General features: G+C 39.7%; 1 protein-coding gene across 1 annotated transcript in view; it reads right to left on the reverse strand.

Annotated features, from left to right (window-relative positions):
• Positions 1-26,692, reverse strand: part of GPR85 (G protein-coupled receptor 85) — a 67,323-nt gene that overhangs the window by 12,815 nt on the left and 27,816 nt on the right. The gene's annotated exons all lie outside the window — the stretch shown is intronic.

Raw genomic sequence — 26,692 nt, forward strand, 5'->3', positions numbered from 1 at the left:
ATAAGAACAGTTTAGTAACTAAGGTATGACACAAATCACTACTGCTACCACCAATAATAACAATGATAAAGGAAATAACAAGGGAAGAGAATACATCATCTCACCACCAGCCGACCGATCACTCGCCCCACCAGCCGACCGATCACTCGCCCCCCCAGCCCGACCAAGCTCCGACCGATACCTCCTCCAACCCTGCAGTCTCCCAGCCCTTCCGGCTCACTCCCAGTTACATCCTGGCCATGACGTGCTGTGGTATGGAATACCTCTTTGGTCAGTTTGGGTCAGGTGTCCTGTCTCTGCTTCCTCCTGGCTTCCCCTCCTCCCTGGCAGAGCATGAGGCTCACAAAGTCCTTGGCCAAACCAAAACATCCTTGTTATCAGCTCTGTTCCCGAGCTGAAAGTCAAAACACTGCACTGCACCAGCTACCAAGAAGGAGAAAAATGACTGCTACTGCTGAACCCAGGACACCTGCTCCTCTGGAAATGGAGAGGTATAGTCGCACCATTTTAAATTGTCCACATGGAAAACTGTGGCCTGTTTTAATTCACAGGATCAAAACAGCTGTTGAAACTTGCAACTGAGCAGGTATTTTGATGATTATTTTACTTTAGAACTGATCAGATAGGTTTTCGGTTAACAACTTTTGACTATAGGTTTATTCATTTTTAAGTGTTAGTAAAACATGGTTTTCCATTTTTAACAGAATTTATTTAAACTGGTTAAATATAATTAAGTACAAGTGGAGAAAAATGGCTCATTTTTATGAGATAAAGTTCTTACCTCAACTATCATTTTCATTCACTCAACTTTCATGCTAGAGGATCTGAATATATTTCTTCATACCAAATACTTTATAATATCCTTACATAAAAGATTACATGTTCCAACATTAAAAAATCATAGTACTTCAGTATAAACACAATTCCAATTTACATTTCTATCCCTGTTTGGAGTGAAACAGTGTGAAATATTACATTTTCCACAGGAATGAACATCCTGTTTTTTGCTTGTTTGAAAAATCACACTAAAACCAGTTTAAGCCTGAAAATGTTCCATATCCTGAACAAGGAGTTTATAAAGACATGTTTGGTGCCTTGTTAGCTTGAAGATAGTGAATTAGATTCTGTAAAACTCTTAGTTTAGCAAGTAGCTCTTAAAAACATGACTAGCCCAAATCCTTTCTCTTTAGTAAAATTTTAGGCAACAGAAGAACCTCAGGAACTGATATGTTGCTCCCAAAGCTAGCTATTTCCATAAGTTAAATGGGAAATATACAGATTAGGGATTTTTTGTGTGTGTGTGTTTCCTTCTAAGTCAGCAAGAAAAAGATGAGGAAGATGGGCCATCTCCAGAGCTGGTTAAAGAACCTCAGATGTCAGCGAATACATAGCTCTTTAAAGAAAAGAAGAATATTAAATAGCCTTTGAGCAGTGCTGCAATGTGACATTTTTACAGGGATCTCATTTTGAAAAAACTAAAGAGCACATACGCAGAAAAGACCAAGAAGAGTCCAGCTATTACTCTTTCCTGTCATCTGGAAAAGGTGATGACTTGTTAGTCAGATCCACAAGGAAAGCATGCCTCAGTAGACCCAAATCCCAGCAAAAGAGATATTGTCTGCTGGGCCTGTCTTCTTAAGTCTCCCCCTTTATTTTCAGTAGCATTTATCATTTGTAAGGCCTTGCTTCTATCTCCTTGGAAAATTAACCAAGATGTTAACAGATGAGAGAAGAATGAAAGCTCATGGGAGGAGATAGGAACACAGTCATAGATCTGCTCATGAACAGCTCTTGGACACTAAAAAGTAATTCCCACAGGCCATGAAGTGAATAGCAGTACATCAAACATTTAATGCAGGAAAAGTATTTCAGAAGTATTTCTACCCAAAAAGCTCCCTGGAAAAAAACCTCCATAAAGATATTTTCAAGGCATTCACTGTTGGTGTTTTCCGCAGGAGCCCTGAGCATACACAGGAGCCACTCTCAATTCTGGCAGACATCCATGGAGAGCCAGTGGCTTTCCTAGGACCCTGCACTGCTGCACTGAAATACTGCTGTCACACTGAGAGAGGCTCAGCTGGAGGCCACCTCCTATAAGAAGGACCTAAGAGAAGGGCAGGCTGGGCCTGCATCACTGCTTAGTCCCCAGCCTGGTGGAGCAGCGGAAGGTGAGCTTGCATTTGTGGTACAATTCATGTCTCTTAGAAGCACCACCCATTATAATACCATCCCTTACACTGATTGAACTCACATGGATGTATAATGCGCATATGGCAGATGCATGGATGCCCTAAAAATGTGTGCCCATTTTTGACACTGTTGAAAAGCAGACCAGCTTATTTGGATTCATTGCTGCTGTGTGAAACCATGGGTTTTGATTCTCATTCAGGGTGCTGTAAGGAGAAATCACACTGGAATTCATCTGAAAAGTGAGTAAATATGAGAAGAATCAGGCTCATTTTATGCAGTTATTTCCTGAATGTAGATAAATGCAGATCACCTCATGCTCTTTATAAATTGCATTATTCAGCTGATGTATAACTCCCTTGTGGAAAGCCGCAGTCTGCTGAAGTGAGTCTGGATACAGTCTCAGCTGTTTTAATTTGCCTTGCATCTGTTCACTCACAAAGATATTAAAGGACAAAGTTTTACAAAATTAAGCCTCTTGATGGCTTAAGGAAGAAAACAGTCCCTGGGTCTATTTGCTTAACTGAAGTGGCAACATCTTGTCTGTACACCTGGAGAGCTCTGTATCAGGGAGACTGCCATCCCTACTTAGAATGCAAACCCTTTTCTGGTTAGGTACCACCAGGGTTACTAATAGCTACATTTCTTCCCTTTGTTTGCTTGTTTTTGTCCTCTCCATTGTGCACTGTCTGAGCAATGATCTGTGAAGCTGCATTTGTTCACAAAATGAAACTCAAGTGATTTGGTTCCAATACAGCAGAAATTCTGACACCTTTACCTGCAAAAGAAGCGCTGTCCCAAGAGTTACAAAGCTGTATGTGGTTTCTGTGGCAAAGCTTGAGGCTTCTCAAGAAGAAGCTAGAAGCTTCCCTGTGTCTGATAAAGCCAATGCAGCCAGCTCTAAGATAGACCCACCACAGGCCAACACTAAGCTCATCAGCAATAGTGGTAATGCCTCTGCGATAACATAGTTAAGAAGGGGAAAAAGTTACTGTGCAGGAGCAATTACAGCCAGAGAGAGGAGTGAGAATCTGTGAGAGAAACAGCTCTGCAGACACCCAGGTCAGTGCAGAAGGAGGGCAGGAAATTCCCCTGCAGCCCATGGTGCAGCCCATGGTGAGGCAGCTCTGCCCCTGCAGCACATGGAGGTCCATAGTGGGGCAAATCTCCACCTGCAGCCCATGGAGGACCCCACACCAGAGCAGGGAGATGCCTAAAGGAGGCCGTGACCCCATGGGAATCCCACGCTGGAGCAGGGTCCTGGCAGGGCCTGTGGCCCTGTGGAGAGAGAAGCTCACACTGGAGCAGGACTGATGATCCCACAGGGGACCCACACTGTAGTGGGGGAAGAGTATGAGGAGCCTTCCTCTGAGGAGGAAGGAGCTACAGAGGCAACGTGTGGTGAACTGACCATAACCCCTATTGCCCTTCCCCCTGCACAACTGTGAAGGGAGGAGGTAGAGAAACTGGGAGTAATGTTAAGCCCAGGCAGAACAGAGGGGTGCGGGGAAGGCGTTTTTAAGTTTTGGAGTTTGTTTTCTCATTATCCTACTCTGATTTAGTTGGTAATAAATTAAGCTGATTTCCTCAAGTCGAGTCTGTTTTGCCTGTGACAGTAATTGCTGAGTGATCTCTCCATGTCCTTATTTCAACCCATGAGCCTTTGGTTATATTTTCCCTCCCCTGGCCAGCTGAGGAGGGCAGTGATAGAGCAGCTCTGGTTGGCACCACCACAAAAGCAAGTTAAAAATAAACAGAAAATGCTAAATATCTGGATTCTCAGTGTGGCTGGCAGTAGGGATTTGTAAAGCTTTATTTGTTCAAAAAAGCAAACAAACCAAGAGAAGATAGGCCCTAAATTTTGTGGTGTACTTCTAAGAGCAATCAACAAAACCCTTTCCACAGATATTGTCATATAGCTACAACTGGAAATCCACAAACAGCTTGCTGACCACATTAGGAAAAAAGAATATGACAGAACCCCATTAACAAAGCCTAGGAGTAGAACTGGTCAGTTTGTGTAATTTTCTACATTTAGAAAATTCTAAAGTAAAAATTTCATTGAGGTGAGCACACCAACGCATCAGAAGCCTTTCAGGATTGGCATAATGCAGACTATAAACTACAGCCAGTTAACTTTCCAAGAACCTAACTGGAGGAGACACCAAATACCAGGATTTGAAAACAAATCTCCTGGCATCTTTGTAGGACAAGTCTTTACTTACAGTCTCGCTTTCCAACCCAGCAACTTCCAGGGGTTCCCTCTCTATGCACTTCCCTAGGAAGATTCCTGCTTCTCACTACCCGTGAGCTTGACATGGTTTCTGTGTCCTGCTCCTTCCAAGTATCTCCTGGATTGTGCTGACTCCCTCCTACCTGCCCCATCCTGCAAACCCAAAGCTTCCTCCAACTGAACACACACAGCTATGCTCAAGCAAAGCAGTTTCTTTCCATCTTTTCTTCCCTTCCTCTGGTTTCACCTCACCGTCTGTGAGGTTAAACCTCTCTGCCATACAGCCACTGGATTATTTTACATAAAATTTACACTATACTGAACCATAAACTGTAAACAAACACAGATCAAACACCACAGATGGCAGAAAACAGGACAGGGAAGCCCTGTGCACAGCTGTGAACAGCCAAATATGCAGCTTCCATGGAGGAAGTACAGAGGCAGTTAAAACGAACTGGCATTTGAAGAAAAACTTCTATTTTCCTCCCCCAGAGCTCCCCATTGCCCAGCCACATTCCTCAGCTGGATGCACGAAATATTTAGCCTGAGGAAGACAAAAAAAAAAGAAGCATGATTATGGAGACACCACACTGAGAGAATATAAAGGTTAAGACAGAAATAGCTTTATAATCCAAAAACTTAGATGTTTTAATTTCCTGCGAAAACTTTGTATTTTAGTCTGAGTGTGCTTCAGGGCAAGCCAAACAAGTTTTTCATATATGTCGTGGTTTAAACCCTAGCCAGACAGCTTGTTCACTCACTCCCAGGGAGTGGTGCCGGGCTGAGAGCAATCGAGCCCCACTCCCCCTGGCGCTCTCCCTTTCCCTGCTCCCGGAGGAACGGGGAGGAGGATCGAAAGAAAGAGTGCAACTCCCATGGGTTGAGACAAGAACAGTCCAGCAACCAATGTACAGCACAAATCACCACCGCTACCACCACCGACAACAATGATAAGGGAAAATAACAAGGGAAGAGAATACAACACCTCACCCCCAGCCAACCAATAACTCACTCCCCCAGCCCGACCAAGCACTGACCCATACCTCCTCCAACCCCGCAGTCTACCAGCCCTTCCAGCTAACTCCCAGTTACCCCCCACCCCGGGCATGACGTGCTGTGGTATGGAATACCTCTTTGGCTAGCTTGGGTCAGGTGTCCTGTCTCTGCTTCCTCCCGGCTTCCCCTCCTCCCTGGAAGAGCGTGAGTCTCACAAAGTCCTTGGTCAGGGTAAACATCACTTAGCAACAACCGAAAACATCGGTATCACCAGCACTGTTCCCAAGCTGGAAGTCAAAACACAGCACTGCACCAGCTACCACAAAGGAGAAACATGACTGCTACTGCTGAACCCAGGACAATCTACAAATACATAGCCTAAGGCATACAAAAGCCTCTAGTGCCCTCTCAGATATCCACCAAACACTGTGCTCTTCCAGGATCGCCAAGCAAAGGCACATGGTAGTTGTGGCAATCTGACACGTATGTCTCACTGCCATGCACACTGCTCCTGCATCTTCATTGGAGAGTAGATGGGAACTCTTCCAGAAATAGAACTGTGTCTTGGCCTAAGGCTAGTTGGCAACCTACCCTTCATATACATTTTGTGAATGAAGAGGGGCCCAAGGCTCTATTTGAAAAGTTAGGTATCAAAACCCAGGATCTCTGAGTAAAAATTATGTGAATGACCCAGTTTTTCTAACCACCGGGAACCTACACTTCTGATTGCCTCTGGTGTATTATCTAGTAAACAATCCATGGGAAAAGCGCTTCACCAGTGCCTTAATTAGACCCCTTGCATTTAGGTGAGTTTTGGCAGGCATCCAGCTAGAATAAATTTTTTGCAAAGTTCTGATATTGCCAAGGTGGAATTTAGTTAGGAACATTTCATCAGCTCTAACATGTTTTAAACTCTCAGAGAAGTTTCTTCTCTATTTTGTTGGAAGCTGCCTTGGGTAGAGCAGAACAGAGGATAAGATGTTAGTGCAGTTAGCTTGAGACCCAGGAGAACCAAGTTCAATTTTCAGCTCCACCATAATCTTCCCATATGACAGCTCATTGTTTCTGCTTCAGTTCATCATTATTATTACTTTTGAAACAGAGTTGAATAACCTTATAGATTTCTTTTCAGACCATGAGTTGTTCAGGTTGGTATAGGAGTCACTAAATGAGACTGAATGGCCTAAAAATATGGCAGGCTAGAATGGGAAGATTATGTGTCTCTGGGAAATAGCGATCACACTGTTTCCTTAGGCAGAGCTGTAAAACATACTGAGGTATCAGTAGCTTGGCAGCTAAAGTACAATGGCTGGAGTGTTTAGTTAAATATCTGATAGAACCACAACAAAAAAAAAATCTTTAAATTCTTCTATATTTGCTATAGAAGAAAGTATCCAATTTTTGAAAGTACAATGTCAATGGCAATAGAGTATATAAGACATCTGAGTACATTATTATGTAAAAGTACATATAGTGAACCATTGCAGAAGCTTGGTCCAGATTTTATTGCAAGAAAACTCTCATTTTTAATATACTTACATGGACTTAACATGAATTTTCCAGCATAACCAGGTAACTAAGAAAAGCTGAAGCAGAAAAAAATCCAAAGACTCTGTGATCTTAGTGAATCAATGCCAGATCAGTGGGGCCTGAATTTCACTCACAATGTTGTAATTCTCTGGTCTCTTAAGTTGTTAGTGATAATGAAAGTGTATCAGACATGGATAATGTATTGGAAGGGTTTTCATTTACTCGTATCAGTGACCATAAAAATGTAGACTGAGGTTCAAAGTTCTGGGGTTTTTGGAAGGGCATAAAATGTTTCAAAGCCTTTAACATCTAACATTCCCAGGGTTAATGAATTTAACAATCCACTGTATTTTCCCTTACATCAGAGAAATGTTGCCAGTGTGTTTAAAAATTATTAAAAGTTATGTCTGAAACATGATTACTCAAAGAAGATATCAATTAGAATTTATCTTATTAACGTGTGAGAAAGGGCTGCAAAACCGAGTTTATTACAATGCAATTCACAATAAATAGATTGGTTTGGATTAGAACTGAAAAATGGTGATTGGAGATCCCATTCTAACATTATTTTTGGAAGAACACTTAACATAAAGGTGCTTGTCACTTATCAGTTGGAAAGAAATTTATTCTTAATTTTGAGGTGAAGGAACATAGGTAATGTTTCCTAGGGCAAATACTAATAACTGTCTCCTTGCCTTGTTAGTAACAACTGAACAGGTGAAGGTGCAGAAGTCAGCTTCCTTCCCCTCTCAGCTGTCCTTTGGCCAGTAGCGTTGTTCAAACTCTTGTTTGGAGAGCTTTCGGTGATGTAAAATGTGTGTCAGTGCTCTCTCCATGTCATTTAAAAGAGAGCTTTCCAAAAGTATTAGGCCTATTCAAGGATCAGACCCCAGATTTGTAGCTGATGCCAGATATTTTACATGATGCAACTTTGATATTTTGGGGAAAAGGATTTGTAGAAATCTATCTGTATATCCATGCATCCATCCATTCATCCTTCCATCCATCTCCTAGTTTAAAAATAAGGCTGACATTTCTTATGGGAGAATTATGGGCTGCAAATGAATCATATGGATGACATTTTTGTGCAGGAAAATGGAGGTCTAAAGCACTCTGAGACATAGTCTTTGGTCATTTGCATCATTTTAATGACTTTGCATGAATGTATATATTTTTATGCAAATTTAGTAAAAATAACAAACTTGTAACAAGTTTTGACCGTTTGCAGTTTGGCAATTAATTAATTTGTGAATTAATCTGCAGTTTTGATCTGTCCAATTACACTGCAATGGAACAGCATTATGTAATAATAAATTATGCCAGAGACCAACCTCTGGGACTAGTCTGACATTTCCATAGTTTGAGCATGGCTGAAGTTTTCTGTCTTACCTTGCATCATCAACAATGTAACTCTTCAAGGAACAATCTCAAGAGGAAATTGAGTTATATTTCTTCATTAACACCTCTCTCACCTTGTGGGGGATGGAATTAAAACCCATTCCATCCTTTTTTGGAGTTTAGATTACGTCTGAGAAGATTCTGCATTCCTTATTCTGCACCGGTGTCCTTCTGAGCCACATCTCGCAAGTTAATTTCTCACTGGGGAGTGGAAATGAAATTTCATATTTATATTCCAGTATTTCTGGTTTTGTCCTAGGAACCAGTCAACAATGATCTGCAACACTTACGGAAAATAAACCAAATCAAACAAACCAAACCATACAACATGATTTAGTTAAACAAATTTGACTCATCAAAAACCATGAGGTACTTACTTGAAGCTGGAGAAAATTGTTAGAGTAAGTTTCATAGGTGTAACTCTGTTCAGAAGATAGGTTAACAGTTACATACAATAATGTAGACAAGAGATACAGGAGAAATGCCTACTCTGCTGAATCAAAATAACAGGGCTTTTTTTTCTCAATATTTTACATGTTAAGATATAAATCATTCCACTCATCACCTAATAACAAAATTCTACAGAATTTGATTTGGAGCATATTTACAGATCTTTTTTTAACCACATGTATGGAATTTTTAATAATTTATTTCATTGCATTCCAAAAGTTTTTAGAATCATTTCAGTTGGACCATATTGATTATAAATGGTTCTCTTGGCCCAAAATTATACAGTTCTACAAGACTTGACAGCCTTATCAGTGACAAAAACACAGCCTTATTGACACTGAAAATGGGACACTCTTTGTGAAGTAACATGGTTTCATTAATGTTTGCTCCAGAAGAGCATTCATATGCTGTCCTTAGTCATGACTGACTTTCATTTACAGTGAAATGAAGAAACATAATATGGTGCCAAGAAAAACAGTAAAATTCATCTTTTCTTTGGCAAAATTGTCATTTTACTTACAGCTTTCATCACAATATACTTACAATTGAACTTGAGCTTACCAAGTTATCTCCAGGCTTTTGCAGAGTCCCACCAAGCACAGGTATTATGACCCTACACAGGTATTTCTACAGCAGGTAGCAGTACAAGGTGTAAGACAAAATAATGCAATAGAATGTAACTAGCAAAATGATGTAATTGTCCATAAACTCTTAAATAACAGTTGTTCTTAAATTTATATTAAAAATATTATAAGGTGCATAAATCCATCTCTTTGTAGGTGAATGCTCATACGTATGCTTTAATTTCAGCTTGTGTTTAAATCCTGTTGAGTCCAATAGAATTTATTACATGATTTCCTGGGCAGGAACCTGTAAGACGTGTGTGAGGGAAGATATGCTGCTATTGGAATTTAAGTTTTATTTCAATGGCAAAATATTATCAAGCAAATAAAACAAGTAGACAGCTGTAATGCTTATTGCTTTTCCTGCATAACCAATATCATGCATTATTTTTTCTTTTTCTGCCCAAAGACAAATTAATTAATATTGTTAATAAAAGCGGTGATGCATGCACACAGAACTTTTCATCTTCAAAACAGTTTTATGAGCATGAATTAAACTAAAAAGAAATGTGCTCCTTGAAAATATCACAAAACTTGTCCTTTGCCTTTTTGACATATTTTTTCAGACTGTCACATCTTGTGGAGTGTGGTAAATTGTTGGCATTAGCATCTTGACAAAGCACTCATCTGTAGAAATTTAATTCACTTTGGATAAGGATAAAAGAGAACTGGATTTTCCTGAGTTTTTCCAACCTCCATCCTAACCTGCAATACAGGAGTTTTGCACCTGAAAATCTTAGTGAAAATTGAGACAAATGATACCATTAACACTAACACGTATTTATTTTGTTACTATAATAGTAATTTCTGAAGATCATGCTAATAATTTTTTAGCTTGACTTTCAACCACCCAGGCAATTTTACAAGTCTTAAGTTACACTTAATAGGAGTTTTATTGAGTGAAACAAAGGTTGTTCCCCTCCTCTTAACATTTAAGAGAAGTTAACAGTTAAAATCAACACATTTAAGAAAAAGTTGCTCTCTTTCAACACTGGGAAAATGCTAAACAGTGAGGGAAATAGATGGAGTGTGGTGCCTAGGACTTCCAAGTATACACGGCCATGCTTTCCATTTTATAAGCAAGAGAAAACACATGGATGGAGGACTTGAACGTGGAGAGCGGCTCAAGGAACAAACTAGATTTCACGTGTCCGAGCTGCGCAACCAGAATATGACAGTCAGAACTAGAGGCTCTTCCTGAAAATGTTGACTCATTTTCAGAAGTGTGTGTTTTCCTCCTCTATACAGAGCATACTGTAAGATGATTCTATTTCCAGACAAACAGATGCCAGTAACTTAATTTATTCTTCTTAGATTTCACATCTTATACTGTGTTTGTGAAAGTTGTGCCCAGTTCTCTGTGCTGTTTTTGCTACTGCTATAGATACTCTAAAAATAACATATGTGAGAGTGATATTTTTAGTGATCATTTTAAAATACCTTGTCACTGGTTGCAATCACAGTAATAATGTTTTGGAGTGTTCAGATAAATGTAGATACCTTCGTGGGAGCACTGTTATCATTTAATAACAACATCCTTATAATAGAGGCTTTACATTTAGTGAGAGAAATGTAACATGCCAGATGTGAGAATGAGGTGAATTTTGGAAAATATTAACTTCCATTATTTTTCCCAAAAGAGGATGATAAACAATAATATGAAACTGAAATAGTCTACAGAAAGACAAAAAATGTCTGCTGCGGACAAAAGCACTGGCAAGAACTACAAATCTTAGACTCTGAAACCATTGTCTGTATTTCCTATCTTCTTCTCTACCAGGAACTGGCCATTTTAGGAGGGACGGAGGTTGGGAGATGTTCTGTGTTATTGGCAGGGCTCCTACAAAACCTTGATAAAACGTAGCTTTTGTCCCCCAGTGGAAGCCTACAGAGATTAGTGACACAGCTGCTGCCTGCCATTGCTTGGAGAATCAATCTCCCACCAAGGAGAACTACTAACATGCGGATGCAACTTGTATGTAAGCGCTGCTCCCAAGGGTAAATTGCTGTTATGTAAAATAAACCTTAACAAAGGTCTCCCTTGTGTGTTCTCCATCATAGCACAGTGTGTATTAACAGATCCTCTCTTTTTAACAAAGGGATGTCTGTAGCCCAGCTCTTTGCTTTATTGCCACGAGCTTCTAAATTAATTGAAGATTCCTCAATTCTCAGTATTTTCTTACTTAACAAAAAAGTGGTCATTTTCTGTCTTGAAAATGTCTGACATTAAATTCCTTTCCCATCAGTTGAGAGATACTTTTTGACATCTTTAAGCTATTGATATAATAATTTCTGACAGCATCAGTGTGCTTTAGCCATGGCATCCTGGAATGCCACTACTTCTAAAAATGTATGAGAATATGGCCATGATTTTTATAGTGCATTGGAGGCAAATAAGCACATGTATTTATTTTAAAGACATTTTAAATGAGTTTAGAAAATGCTGGTTGTACTTCATTTATTAGGAGAAAGCAAGCTGTTATTTCATAGAATAATAGAATCAGAATCATTTGGAAAAGACCATTAACATCATCAAGTCCAGCCATTAACCTAGCCATCACTAAACCGTGTCCCATGTGTAGGTGCCACACCTACACATCTTTTAAATACCTGCGGGGATGGTGACTCAACCACTTCCCTGGGCAGCCTGTTCCAAGGCTTGACAACCATTTCAGTAAAGAAATTTTTCCTAGTATCTAACATAAACCACCCCTGTCACAACTTGAGGCCATTTCCTCTTGTCCTGTCACTTGTTACCTGGGATAAGAGACCAACACCCACCTCTCTTCATCCTCCTTTCAGGTAGTTGTAGAGAGCGATAAGGTCCCCCCTGAGCCTCCTTTTCTCCAGACTAAACAACTCCAGTTCCCTCAGCTGCTCCTCATAGGATTTGTACTCCAGACTCTTCATCAGCTTCATTGCCCTTCTCTGGACCAGCTCCAGCACCTCAATGTCTTTCTTGCAGTGAGGGGCCCAGAACTGAACACAGGATTCGAGGTGCAGCCTCACCAGTGCCCAGTACAGGGGGATGATCACTGCCCTGGCCCTCCTGGCTGTGCTATTTCTGATACAAGCCAGGATGCCATTGGCCTTCTTGGCTGCCTGAGCACAAGCTGGCTCATGTTCAGCTCCATCAATCAGCACCCCCAGGTCTGTTTCCGCCAAGCAGCTTTCCAGCCACTCTTCCCCAAGCCTGTAGTGTTGCATGGGGTTGTTGTGGCCCAAGTGCAGGGCTTGGCACTTTGCTTTGTTGAACTTCAAACCACTGGCCACAGCCCATCCAGATCCCTTTGTAGAACCTTCCTACCCTCAAGCATATTAGCACTCCCAGACAATTTGGTGTCATAGGCAAACTTACTGAGGGTTCCCTTGTCCAGATCACTGATAAAGATATTAAACAGAAGTAGCCCCAATACTGAGCCCTGGGGAATGCCACTTGTGACCACTGCCAAGTGGATTTAACTCCATTCACCACCACACTTTGTGTTTGGCCATCCAGCCAGTTTTTTACCCAGCAAATAGTACACCCATCCAAGCCAGTTTCTCCAGGAGAATGCTGTGGGAGACAGTGTCAAAGGGTTTACTGAAGTCCAGGTAAACAATATCCAGAGCCATTTCCCATTGACTAAGCAGGTCACCTTGTCATAGAGGTGATCAGTTTAGTCAAGCAGGACCTGTCTTTCATAAACCTATGCTGACTGGGCCTGATCAGCAGATTGTACTGTATGTGCCGCATGATGGCACTCAAGAGGATCTGCTCCATAACCTCCCACAGCACCAAGGTCAGGCTGACAGGTCGGATCCTCCTTCTGGCCCTTCTTATAGATGGGTGTCACATTTGGTAACCTCCACTCAACTGGGACCACTGAGATTGACTCAGTGAGCACTTCTGCCAATTCCCTCAGTACCCCTCGGTGGATCCCACCCTGCCCCATAGACTTGTGTGTGTGTCTAAGTGGTACAGCAAGTCACTGACCATTTCCTCTTGGATTATGGGGGCTTCATTCTGCTTCCAATCTCTCTGTCTTACAGCTCAGGGGACCTGGCGCCCAGAGAGCAACTGGCCTTACTATTACAGATTGGGGCAGAGAAGGCATACTAATGTTATTTATAGAAATATTTCTCTCACTTACTGAGAACTGCTGTCTTAATGACACAGACCTGTGATTTTTGGCAGAGTGTTGAACCTCACAAAGATTAGGCTGAAAATATTCACATGCTGTTTGAAATTTGGGAAACCTGACTGTCTCAAAATTATGGTAAGTTCTGCTAGTAAAAAATACCATAGAAACTAGTTTGCACGCTGCTTTGCTTGTTTTATTTAATGCAACATTAAAAAGCTTGCAAAGGGACAGGACTTTTTTATATTGACAGTACCTCATCTAAATAAGAGTCGTGCAACCAGACATCTTTTTTTGTTTTATATAATTTTTTCACTATGTAATTTTAATAATTTAATTCATTATTTTTTCTACTGATTTAATTAACTCATTTTTTAATGAACAAAGTTATCAAGTAAGAAAACATGGCTAATGAAACTTGGTCTGATAACATTCCTATCAAGGAAACAAAATTCTGTGCATCAAAGAAAGTTTAGGCATTTATTAGGAGCCTGTAATCATCATAGCTTCTTGCCCATAGGAGCTCCATGAATCTGTGATATACCGTTATAAAATCACAAATCAAATCTCTCCTTGCTTTATATTACAGTGCACAATCCCTTGTATAAATGCTGAGTAAACAGCAAATTTACACTGTTTATTTGCTGCATCACCTTAGACATCAGAAAAGGCTTTGTTTAATTAAAACATTTCTAAAAATAAGTTATGGGGGATCACCTTTCTGTTTGAAATCCACTGCACTTTGGTGCAGTCATATGATTCTTTTTCCATATTATTCATCCCATCCAACACACTCCCCCATCCCACTCTGTGTAAAATAACTTTTAAACTAAATCACAGTTCCCAGAAATGTACTTGAAAGTCTCCTAAAACATTTCTTTTAGGAGAGAAAACTGTATCTTACCAAATTTCATCAGCATACCACTGCTTGTAATTATGCAAGTCTAAATGAACTCTTGAAAGAAAGTTGTAGACTACTTATTGCAGCAATCTGAAAGTTTGAGTGTTAAAAGGTACTATGAACTGATCACAGAAATTATTGGAAATGTAACTGCTTTACTCATGAGCTCTATAACAATGTCCAACAGGAGATTGAGACATTAATGCCTGCAATGACATTGTCGAACTTTCAGGACCGTAGTTTATGACTATGGCCTCCAGGCTGTGTGAAGTGAAGGACTATAACTTGGCAACATGCAAGATGTTTTTACATATACAATAAAACCCCCTTGACAGGGCTTCAGTCACCCCCCTCTTTCCCAATAGTCACTGTGTTTCTGATCCTCCTAATCTCTGTTTCCTTCACTCTGTGAAGGTTAGACAAGGATGTGGATTAGAAATATTGTTGATTATTTTCTATGCCTTTTTTAATGAAAGCTGTCTTTTTTTTTTTCCCCAGCTGTCTAAAATACGTAGTTTTAACAGAACACCTAGACATTTCTCTTGTATGGTTCCAACTAATCTAGAATCCATCACCATGCTTTTGCATTCCAGAGTATTCAGCTGCAAGTGCCTTAAACTTTCAAACCCAAACTCTTTCTCCCAGAGTCAGTAGTCCAAAATCGCAGCAAAAGTAGTAAATATATAAATGTCAACAATATCTCCTTTACTTTATACATAAAAAAAAATAAATTCTAATATATTTAAGAGGGAAGATCCTGTTTATTTGTGTTTGGAGCTTATGATGGAGTTGTGTTGTCACTACCATAGTAGGGTTATTTTTGTTTTCTTTTTAATTATTTCTTGCATTTAGAATGACCTTGAATGGGATTAAGTCTTATTGATGTGTAATTCTTAGGTTCACCCTTTGAATGTCTTCTTCAAAGAGCAGAAAAACACTTGCTCTGCTCCAATAAAGATTTTAGCAACAGATTGTATACCCCTTCTTGCACCTCCTCTTTTTAAACACTCACCTTGATTTATATCAATAAAATCAGATCTCAGAAGTACTTAACAGGTGAGACAATTATTTTTATCAGAACTTTGAAGCTGGGGAAATAGGAGCATGGGGTGGTGAAGTTAGTCTCAAAATCAGCCAGGAGATCAGTGCAAGGGCTGAGAACTCAAATTTCCATGTCCCAGTGCAGAAATAAGACACTCTCCCTACCTTAACATCCTTTTGAGTTTCACTGCAAATTCCTTGTCGACTGTGTGATTAGTATCCCCTTAATTTGTTATTTTATTTTAGCACTGTTTTGGACACATGACTTTAATGATGTCCACTTTGTTAGAATTAAGAGGTGCTCTGTATTCTCTGGTGAGCTTACAGTGTAAAAATGTGTAACTTCTTAGCAACACCACAAAACTTCTCAATTGCTTCCTTTAAAACTCTTTGATAGCTTAGCTCAGTTTTCCCCAAAATATGACCCATCAGAGAGTTCCAGCCTGCCTAACAGTTTTCCTAGCCCACAACCTATTCCTGTAGCCTCTTTTCGAAGCACCCGCAGGCATGAGTGAGGAGTGGGATGGTGGTTGACTTCACGGTTTTTCCAGGCTATGATGTGTTCCCAGCCTCCCTCGTTCCCTTTCTCCACAGCCCCTTCATCAACACATGACTAGATAGATGTGCCTCTATCACATGGCAAAAATGGTAACATCTCCCATTAAATCAGGGAGGTGTTTATGGAGTGCACTGGCAAATGTGGCTAGATGTTGCTTGTGTGCCATAGCATCTGATAAGTTTATTTCTTTCTTCACTCTTTGATGCACTTCTCCTGTGATACTGGTTCCTGTTGATGTTAGCTGGTATGGCACCTCTTTTACTTCTTAGATATAGGGCACGGTACTTACTGCTCCACTGTTGGCAAGGTGCCTCACATGAAAAATGTGTCTTACCGGATTTGCAAGGTAAATCTGATATGAAAATGTTTACTTGGCTGACTTCATAGAAAATAATAAATAAAAGTATTAAGTCAGATCTTTCATTTAGATTAATATTCCTGTCTGGTTCAGAGCACATGGCTTGTCCTTGGGTTCTTCCAAAAAAGTCCTAGTGCCTGCAAAAGCAATTCTCTACCCATGCTGGGCTTTAATTCTGCCAGACTTTTTACTCAGTACCTCACTTAGACACACTTAAAGTTTAAAACTTGCTTGAATGTTTTCCTTTTGATGCGTTTATTTCAGTCTGAAAGTAGGAAAATGTATATTTTTATTAGATGGCCTACTTTAAAAGATTGCTTATTTTAAAAGACATGACGCATTTTTCAGATAATCCTTACTCTCTTCCCAAACATTCCTCTTTCTTGGAAAGATTCTCATTCCCTTAGTTCTGCTTACCTCTTTACTTGCAAGTTTCTGGAACAGAGGAGAATTGCGCACTGAACTGGGAAACCCAAAAGACTCACTTTTGCAAATCACTTCTATAAACACGGATGGGTCCAGACATACATTAGAGTATTTTCCTGAATCTAATTTCTCTGAGAATTTTGTTTCAAAAGAGACTACAAGATCTTTCCTTTACATACAGACTTTTTCTGTAATTTACTGTACCTGTTCCCATTCCATCAATAAAAGTCAAATGATAATTTTAAGGTTAAAACAGAATTGAGATTCAGTATATCTAGATCTTTTTCTCATTCTAACAAGAATTTTCTCTGGGACTTTGCTATAAATCACTTGTCAAGTATGTGTATATCCAACACCACAGGCAACTACTGCCAGGAGTAAGAAATACCTCAGTAAATGGCAGACTTTCTTTCATGGCCTCATTTTACCCACATATAAAAGGAAACTAACATATTTTCTGGAACATAGATGTGGTTAATTTGCCACTGTCTGGGGAGAACTTGTGGAGCCTCCAGAAAAAAATATAGAAATGTCATAGAAATGTGGAAATGCAGAACTATTATTTTTTAGAATAATCATCCCTGTTTATAAAGTTCTATGGAATTTAGTAGATATGAAGTGACAAATGTTCCACATAGATTGCATGTTAGAAAATATTTTTTAGAACTTAGAAGGACTTAATGAAATAGTATTGCTAATATGCATTCTGTAGTGTTTTCAGAGCAAAATTACAGCTGATCTATTCATAGAAATAGCTGAGCAAGCTTAAGGAATAAGTTCTTCTTAAATTCCATATCACTTTTCCTATGAGAACGATGGAACCATGTTGAGATTTTTGAGCCCATAAGGCGTTTTGGGAACAATTCTGATGAAGATTTCTCACAGAAAAATACACAGATGGAAAGGTTTGTTATGATCACAGTTGGATGAAAACCATCCCAGGGATTTGCAAATGGCAGTTGGCATCAAATATGCAAATTATTATTCTGATGTACTATATCAGGAAATAAATTTGTTATGAGTTATTAATTTTTATAGATATTTCTTCATTACTGTTATTTGGCTTATGTTGCTTTTTTGGAAGTCATAAAATGACAAAGGAACCTTGCTATAGGGGATGAAATTACTCTCATCTTGAATGAACTTGGGACTTCGTACTTTCTCTTGTATCACTGAACTAACTGAAGAGGAAAATGGAAGTAGAAATATTCCTTCATAGAAATGACTACTACTTTAATGGTGTGGACATGGAATAATGTCAAAGATTGTTTAGGGATGAGTTATCGCTTCAGACACTTGAAATCTGTAGGACACAATGCCAAGCTACATTGAAATCTGCTATACTGAGATTTTATTACCAACTGTGAAAAAAATATGTTTTTTTCTTTCTGTCCTTAAAATATAACAAAAAATCTGCAATACTTGATGAGAAGAGACCTCAAGCCTGAAAAAAAGCCTCACTGGGGAGAAAAAAATGACAGTGATGATGCAGGGTTACATCTATAGGAGGGAACACTTAGGATCAGATCTTTAAGATATGACTATCTGTTAAATACACAAAATGTGAAGAAAACAAGAAAACTGACATTTCTGGCAACTGACATCATTGAAGAAACACAAATCATGGCATGGAAAGCTAATGAATCCAAGTCTGTTATCCTCAGATGTTTATCACAGTTCTTGAAATGAATGACTTTCAAGTAAAAAAATTTCCTTACTCTTTTGGCTGAGGTCTGTACAGTGTAGGCTTTACTAGGAGGCTGGACATACGAGTCAGAGCTTTGCATTACTTCTGGGACTGCCTCAGTCTAGACAGCAAGAAGTGCAACACTATCACCATCACAGTCACTGGGTAAAATACTTAGTCTTTGCAGAAGTCATCACAACTCTGTTTCCTTGACTTTCTCTGACCATCATAAGAGAGTTCTGGTTCACAGAATCACAGAATGGTTGAGATTGGAAGGGACCTCTGGAGATCATCTTGTCCAACCTCCCGGATCAAGCAGGGCCATCCCGACCAGGTTGCACAGGACAATGTCCAGATGGCTTTTGAAAGAAAATGGAGATTTCACAATCTCCCTGAGCAGCCTGTGCTGGGCCTCAGGTACCTCTACATAAGGTGATGTTCAGCCTGCGGTTCCCGTGTTTCAGTTTGTGCCCATTGACTCTGGTTCTGTCAAAACAGCCTGACACTGTCTACTTTACATCCTCCTTTCAGACATTTATATACATTGATGAGATCCTCCAGGCCATCTCTTCCTTAGGGTAAACACTCCCAGCAGAGGGGACTGAATTAGATGATCTTTAAGGTCCCTTCCAACCCAAACGATGAGAAAAGGGGGGAAATTAGAGACAACCTTCTGCTAGATCCCCAAAACATTAAGGATTTTTTTTTTTTTGGTAAAATGCAGCTGCTACTTCCAGAATAGAATGTGGTTGGCATGAAGAGAATCTACCCTACGATAGTTCCCCAGGCAACCCTGCAGCCTTGACATATGCTAAGAGAAACAGAACAGAGGATCGAGCGGACTGTGGCCAAGCTCTGTTATACTCCCTGCATGTGCAGGAACTTGAAAGTGCTGTGCACTGATAAACTGCCTAGCAGCTGCCAAACAAGGGAGTTGTATTTTTATTATAAAGTGAGAGCATTTTACACCAATAATTAACAAAAAATACGCATTTAGTTAAATAGGCATTTAGCTAAAAAATTGAAACTTGTGTTACTATGAAAAAGCCTGAACAGATACAAGGGCCTCCTAAAAGATCAGAAGACCTGAGAAACAGCATATGAAGACAGGCTGAGAAAATTTTGGCTGTTCAGCCTGGAGAAGAGAAGGCTGTGTGGACACCTCATAGCAGCCTTCCAGTATCTGAAGGGGGCCTATAGGGATGCTGGGGAGGGACTCTTCATCAGGGACTGTAGTGACAGGACAAGGGGTAATGGGTTAAAACTTAAACAGGGGAAGTATAGATTGGATATAAGGAGGAAGTTCTTTACTGTAAGGGTGGTGAGGTACTGGAACACGTTGCCTATTCCAGTTGAAAGGAAGTTGTGAATGCTGCTTCCCTGGTGGTGTTCAAGGCCAGGTTGAATGGAGTCTTGTGCGACGTATTCTAGTGTGAGGCATCCTTGCCCATGGCAGGGGGGTTGGAACTAGATGATCTTAAGGTCCTTTCCAACCCTAACTATTCTGATTCTATAATTTATGATGAGAATTAATAGCATGAGAGGAGGCTTTGGCCTTGTGTAGGTGGATTAAGAAAACTGGACTAATGAACCTCCAATCTGGAAGGGTTACCCTTGAAGTCTGGTACATTCTGAGAACACATGGACATCCATCAAAATATGGCTTCATGTGTCAGCAAAACATGAATAGGATGTCCTTTAGATGAACTATCCTTATTATACTCTCATTATAATACTAAAAAGCATACCCGTAGGTCAAAAGAACCCTTGCACAGGTTAAAAAAACCCTTCCCTGAGCATGTGTAGTAAGAAAATAAATAATGTAACTTTATGCAAATTAACTGATCAATCACTAAATGGTGGGAGGGTTACAGGGAGCTACTAACCTGAATTAGATTGGATTAACATGCAAAATTAGGAGGGAAGAAGTTAGAGAAAACTCCATCAGAACTGCTGGGATCAGTCAATGGGCTAACTTGTCTTCTCCCACATACGGAACCCTACAGTTTGGGAAGAACTATATTCTATTCGTGCTTAGTAATTAACTTTCACTGGCTTTTGTGTATGTTATTTCCACACTTGTTCTTGCAGTTAGTGTACTGTCAAAGGCAATCTTTGAAACTTTATCTGTCACAGATTTATATAACAAAAATTTTCAGCTGAGATCTATTTTGTGTGAGTTTCTGGAAACCTAAACAATTAACTTGATGGGTGAATCTGTTACTGTGAACCTACCGCTGTCCAGTAGAGCACCTTCTCTGACAGGCTAATAGGGCTCAAGGGTCTCACCTTTCCTGGGCCGTTAACAGACTGACCAAAACTATAGGTAGGAGGGTAAAATTCCCTCCTTACTCAGGTAAAACTCTCTCTTACTGGGATAGAACCTCCCATTCTATGATTCTGTGATCTCAGTCTTTGATCATAGCAGAAATAGATACTGCAGTTTCTTAATCATCCTTGTAGCTCTTCACTGGATTCCCTTCAGTATGCCCATGTCTCTCTTATTCTGAGGAGCCAAGAACTGGACACAGCACTTCAGGGGTGGCACTACCAGAGCTTAATGGAGGGGAAAGATCACTTCCCTCAACCCCCTAGCAACACTCCTCCTAATGCAGCCCAGGATACCACTTATTAAAGTTATGGGCAGAAAAGAGAGGCTAGCTTACAATTTAATTCAGCAATTTTGTTTATTTTAATTGAAATTCCTTTTGCAGACAGGAATTGAATATTTAATGTGCATTTTAGGGACATGGGTTAGTGGTAGACTTGGCAGTGCTAGGTTTATGGTTGGACTTGATGCCCTTAAATGTCTTTTCCAACCTAAATGATTTTATGATCCTATGATCAACCTTTGCCACAATGGCATATTGCTGGCTCACGGTCAGCTTGGTGTCCACCAGGAATCCGAGGTCCTTTTTTGCCTTCCAGCTTGTTGGCCCTAGCATGTACTTTTTCCTCCTCAGGTGCTGGACTTTGCACTTCCCTTTGATGAACTTCAGAAGATTCCTTTCAGCCCATTTCTCCATTCTCCCAAGGTTCCTCTGGATGCAACACAACCCTCTGGTGCATCAGTCACTCCTCAGGTTTGTATTACCAGCAAGGCTGCCAATGGTACACTCTACCCTATTATCCAAATCATATTGAACAGGATTGTACACAGTGTTAATCCCTGTGTACACTGATAGCTACTGGTCTCCAATAAAACTTTGTAGCATGAATCTCCACCCTCTGGACCTAGCTGGACAGACAGTTTTAAATCCATCTAATTGTCTGTGCATCCAGCCCTTCAGTTTCTCTGTGAAAATATTATGGAGCAGCCATAGTGCACTCCAGGTAGACAATATCAACTGCTCTTCCCTCATCTACCAAGCCACTCATTATAGAAAGGTATTATGTTGGTCAAGCATGACCTCCCCTTTGTGACTCCATGCTTGCTTTTGCCTATGCTCTCTCCCTTTGGTCCCAACACTCTTGCAGTTTTTCCTGCACTATTATAACAAGAAATTTTAATAATTGCTTTATTCTAAAAATGTTTATGGCCAGTAGCTCAGGCATTTTCCTAAAAAGAGACATGCAGCCTGGAGAGAATCAAAGAATTAGTAAACAAGTTCGATAAGTACTATTAACATTGCTGTAATTATATTTTAAGATACTAATAAACAATTAAAATGGAGTTTTATTTCCATCCATATATAGAAATACTATATATTATGTTTAATTCAATATGCTCTTTTTACACATAACTTTTTGCTAATGCTATGTAAGCTGAATTTCCAGGAACCCTGAGAAGTCTGGGAACCCTGAAGGAAGAATGTGTACAAAGCTATCTTGAACCACATGTGGAAAATTATGCAGGTCATTTAACGTAATCATTGAGCTCTTCATTTAACAGTGTGCATTAGGCATCGGCTGAAACCTCGTTTCCAAGTAAAACTGAATGTTCTGGTAAAAATGGTGAATTTTGGACTGATGTTTGAAGTACTTGCAGTCAATTTGTTTGTTCAATCTATTGCATCCCCAAGCTAAACCCTCCATTAGAATATTCAGAGTGAGTTAATGTGATGGTTTAGGTTACTTTCACAAAGGACAGCACAGTATTTTTAGGACTGTGAATTGAGATTGCCAGTTTCAGATTTCATTTCGACAGACTGAGCTATCTTCCATGTAATCACTCTTTTAAATCCTGAAATTCTTTTATCATAAGATCTGCTGTCATTTCCCCACCAAGAAGATCTCAGTATGAATGACTATAATATGCAGAAAACCATATTATTAGAATTAACATATTATTAGTGTTGGGTACTGTGAGGTATAATGAATGTGTGCAAATTTGTTTAGGTCAGTGTCAGACCACATGCACAGGATACTAGTGATCCCTGCTTCAGGTGACTCTGGCCTATGAACTCTGCTGGGTTGACTCCAGGGTTTACAGTTGTTTTGTATAAAACAATGATAATTTAAGGGTGGGTACAAAACAAAAAGAAGATATTGCATTATTTATTAGCAACAGTGACATGGTCTGTATGCTTCTTGATGAACAAACCAAGAATCTGTAATGTTTTGCTGAAGAAAAATGTGAACTCTATGTAGTCCAAACAGGACTATTTTCTTAATGACAGCAATTTGCATTACTTTTAATAGGATTTATTCTTAGTGCCTTGTAGCAGAGAAGGAAAGAAACATCCCAGCTCGTTCCCTAAATGAGTTCACAGGGTTGTATGTATTGTTGGTATTGTATAGGCACCACTGCAAAGCAAGGCTAAATTCAATGGCACTACCAAGAAGAATCATGGAGGAATTGTTTCAGTCCTTTTGAACATAAGCAAGCATTTTATTTGTGAAAATAAATCCTCATATAATTTTTGCCTGAGACAAGCCAAGGAGAAATATAGACTACTAAATGTGTTTTCTTGTGAGGAGTGGAGTGCAGCATCTATGATGGGTGCAGAGATGAATGGTCCTGCTCCAGCGGCAGAGTAGGGTGACAGCCTCCAGCTGCTGCTATTTTCTTCTCCACAGGGACAAAAAATGGGATTGGGTAACAGAAGCTGAGACACAGAAATTTTGCTCTGACTGCCTAAATTAATGATACCCAAGATTTGCCCTCTGAGTACCAGATAACACTGCAATTCCACAGAGCTTTCTGGGTATTTGGTCTGGTGAAAACATACATGATCAGAAGTCTTGGAACAAGAGCTATGCACCACCGCCTGGCTTCTCAGAAGCTGCTCTGCTAACCTACGCAGTGAAGGTGAGGTGGTGATGCAAAAAGCCTCCGCTATCAACATACAAAGCGCAATATAGAAAATGTGCAACTTAATAGTAACAGTTTTTCAGATGTTATTTCATGCTTGCTACGTACCCACACATAGGCTGGAGTCTTTGCATAACTTAGGCCAACGTCTTTAAGTTGTGTCAAAAAGCAGATGCTACTTATGAGCTTCGCACTGAGGATGTGTAGGCTGCATAGTAAAACAGCTAACCAGATAGCCTTAACTACAAAACCTTGCTAATTTGTGAACTGTCATCCCCTTTTACCCTTTTCTTATGTTTTATATGCTTTATGCTTATGCATTTGTAAAGATAAAGGAGATCAAGCCCAACATTTAACACAGTATCATATGGTGTTATTACTAGCTAAAATAAATGGAAATTATGTCACTGAAGGAACTGTACCAGAGAACTAAAGCTAACTGAAGGCTTTTTGGTATAAGGTTCTCCAGCTGCCTCTGTAATCTGACCACAAAATACTGCAAATATTGAACCATGTTAATTTGAAGAGGAATATGATCTGCACTACACTTACTTTTCAACAATTGAATTGAATAATTGTTGAAAACAAGTACTTGTTTTGAATGGATATGTTTAATTGGAAGAGACACCTGTATGAAATGCTAGCCTTTAAGAAGAACTAACTCTATGCCTTAAGTCACTGTAAGACGTGACTGCCAGCTGGTTGACTCTGAATTCCCTAGAGGAGATTTTATTTCTGAAGCAATCTTAACAACTGTATCACTGAAGTGTAGCAATAATCAAGATCAATGTTTTCATAGATTATCTCCTGTTGTTTGATAACCAGATAAAGTATCAAATGATTTCCTGCCTTAATAAGGAGCTACTGTAGAAGTAAAGGACTATTAAAAAAATTTCAGGGATGTTACATAAATACTCTGTAGTCCCTGACTATTCTGCAGTCAGTTTTATTCACTGCAGAAAATGCTTAAGGGGATAGTCTTGAGGTAGCTTCATAAAAGGTAAAAGAAAATACTATGGGAAGGCAGGCTACTGACCAAAGCTAGCCTTTCAGATGTCTGGGATATGGTCCAGAATGTTGCCGACTGTGATGGCACCAGCTGTTTTGCACAGTGAAACAAATTTTTCAAGCTTGCAGAAAGAAATAACATTTCCTTTTCTTATCGAATGATAAGGAAGGATACAACCTGTAGACTCCAAGTGGGAAAATTATTGCTTAAATTAGTGAAAGTGTCCCTTGATTAGTCTTCCTGATAAACAGGGCACTTTAACACCACCCTTTAGTTTATCAAGAGAGAACTGGGCAAAATTATGAATGAGAATAGGAATGGTTACAGGAATGTGGATGATTTGCCTGATTGAAGTCTGACAAACTAATCACTGCAACTCTGCAAATGAGCTGAAAAAATCCACCCCTGCATCAGTTCCTGCTAGAAAGCTGGAAAAATTACTTTTGTTGCATGTAGTATTTACCTCAATAATAACTTTTTTAAGCGCTTCCAGAAGAGTACACATCTGATTTTAAAATGGTCTGAATGAATAAAATGCATAATCTGTACTTGTATTTTCCTAAACAGAAAGCCCAGAGGTTATGCCAGTCAAATCATACCAGTCAAACGAAACTATTGAAGAGGGAGAAATAAATTACACAGAGAAATTATGTTCCTGCACAGTAGATATTATTGTAAAGAATTCTGAGTGGACTAAAGCCATGAATCACTTGTACTTCATGGTGAAGAGCATGAACAGCCTCACAGAATGAGTATGACTCTCAGTTTGCCTGAAAGCTAAAAATATTACCTGTATCTCAACCTTTAGATAGAGTGCCAAAAAAGCTGAGAGTGCTGACTGACTTCCAAGGCAAGGGGGATTTTCTTTACAATTATCAACATAATGTTGTAGGCTTTTATGTATATATATATGTCTTGCATATATAAATGAAAAAATGTTGTTGCAAGGATTATCAGCTATTAACTGGCAGAGGTGGAGGCTCTCTGCCTGTGGTAGGGAAGCGTTATAAAACCAGCCCCATCACACAGCACAGAGCACATGCCACCATATATAGTACTAATGTTAGGCTTGAATCCCACTTAGTAGACTTTTAATTGACCTGGTACCTTTTGAGGAATAAATATCTCTTACACTTTCCTAATATACTCACAACAGCATAGACAAACCTGTAATTCCACTGGCACAGAAGCTTAACCTGCATGAGGTAAGGACCTGCATCACAAAAATATTATTCCATTTTAGGAGCGAAATCCTTTGTGTAGAGTCAGCAGAAACAAAGATGAAAGTTTGAGTTTGCAGCAGAATTGTGATAAGACTGAGCTGAGTCATTACCTCTTGAAAATATTAATGTTGAGCTCTAACTCAAGTCTTAAGTTCACTTTGTGTCTTCCAGGAACTATTTTAGCTTAAAGCACTTCTCCATTGTGTGCTTTGGCTAAAAAAAGAGATCCCAAGATGATGAGAAACCTCAGAGAAGTAAGCAATCAGCCAAATGACCTGAATGGTGGGGTTTAGAACTGCTGCTCCTCTTGGATGCCTGTTGCACATGCACCATCTCACCATTACCCCTGCTGTATATGTACCCATGGTACAGCACCTGCATCAGGAATCCTGTCTAATCACAGGTTTTGCCTTTGTGGACAGGACTTCTCATCCTTGAAGTTCTGACCCAGACTGTGTTTGTCACTCCATGAAAACTTTTTCCCCACTTCAAATGCTGGCAGCCATGTAAGACTGCTCCGATGACCGAGCCACTGACAGTAACACAAAGAACACTCAGTACAACCTTTGTGGGATAGATTGTTTTATACAAGGCTGAACAGGGCACTGGCACATCCTGTGCTTGGGCAGGATTGAGCAGAAGTGTAAATCTAGTATCATTAAGTGACAGTAGTGCTGTCTTTTAATACAGAATAGA

This window comes from Pezoporus occidentalis, unplaced genomic scaffold (genome assembly GCF_034315485.1).
Source record: "Pezoporus occidentalis ecotype Australia unplaced genomic scaffold, CSIRO_AGI_Poc_V1 ctg14, whole genome shotgun sequence".
Classification (NCBI taxonomy): Eukaryota; Metazoa; Chordata; class Aves; order Psittaciformes; family Psittacidae; genus Pezoporus; species Pezoporus occidentalis.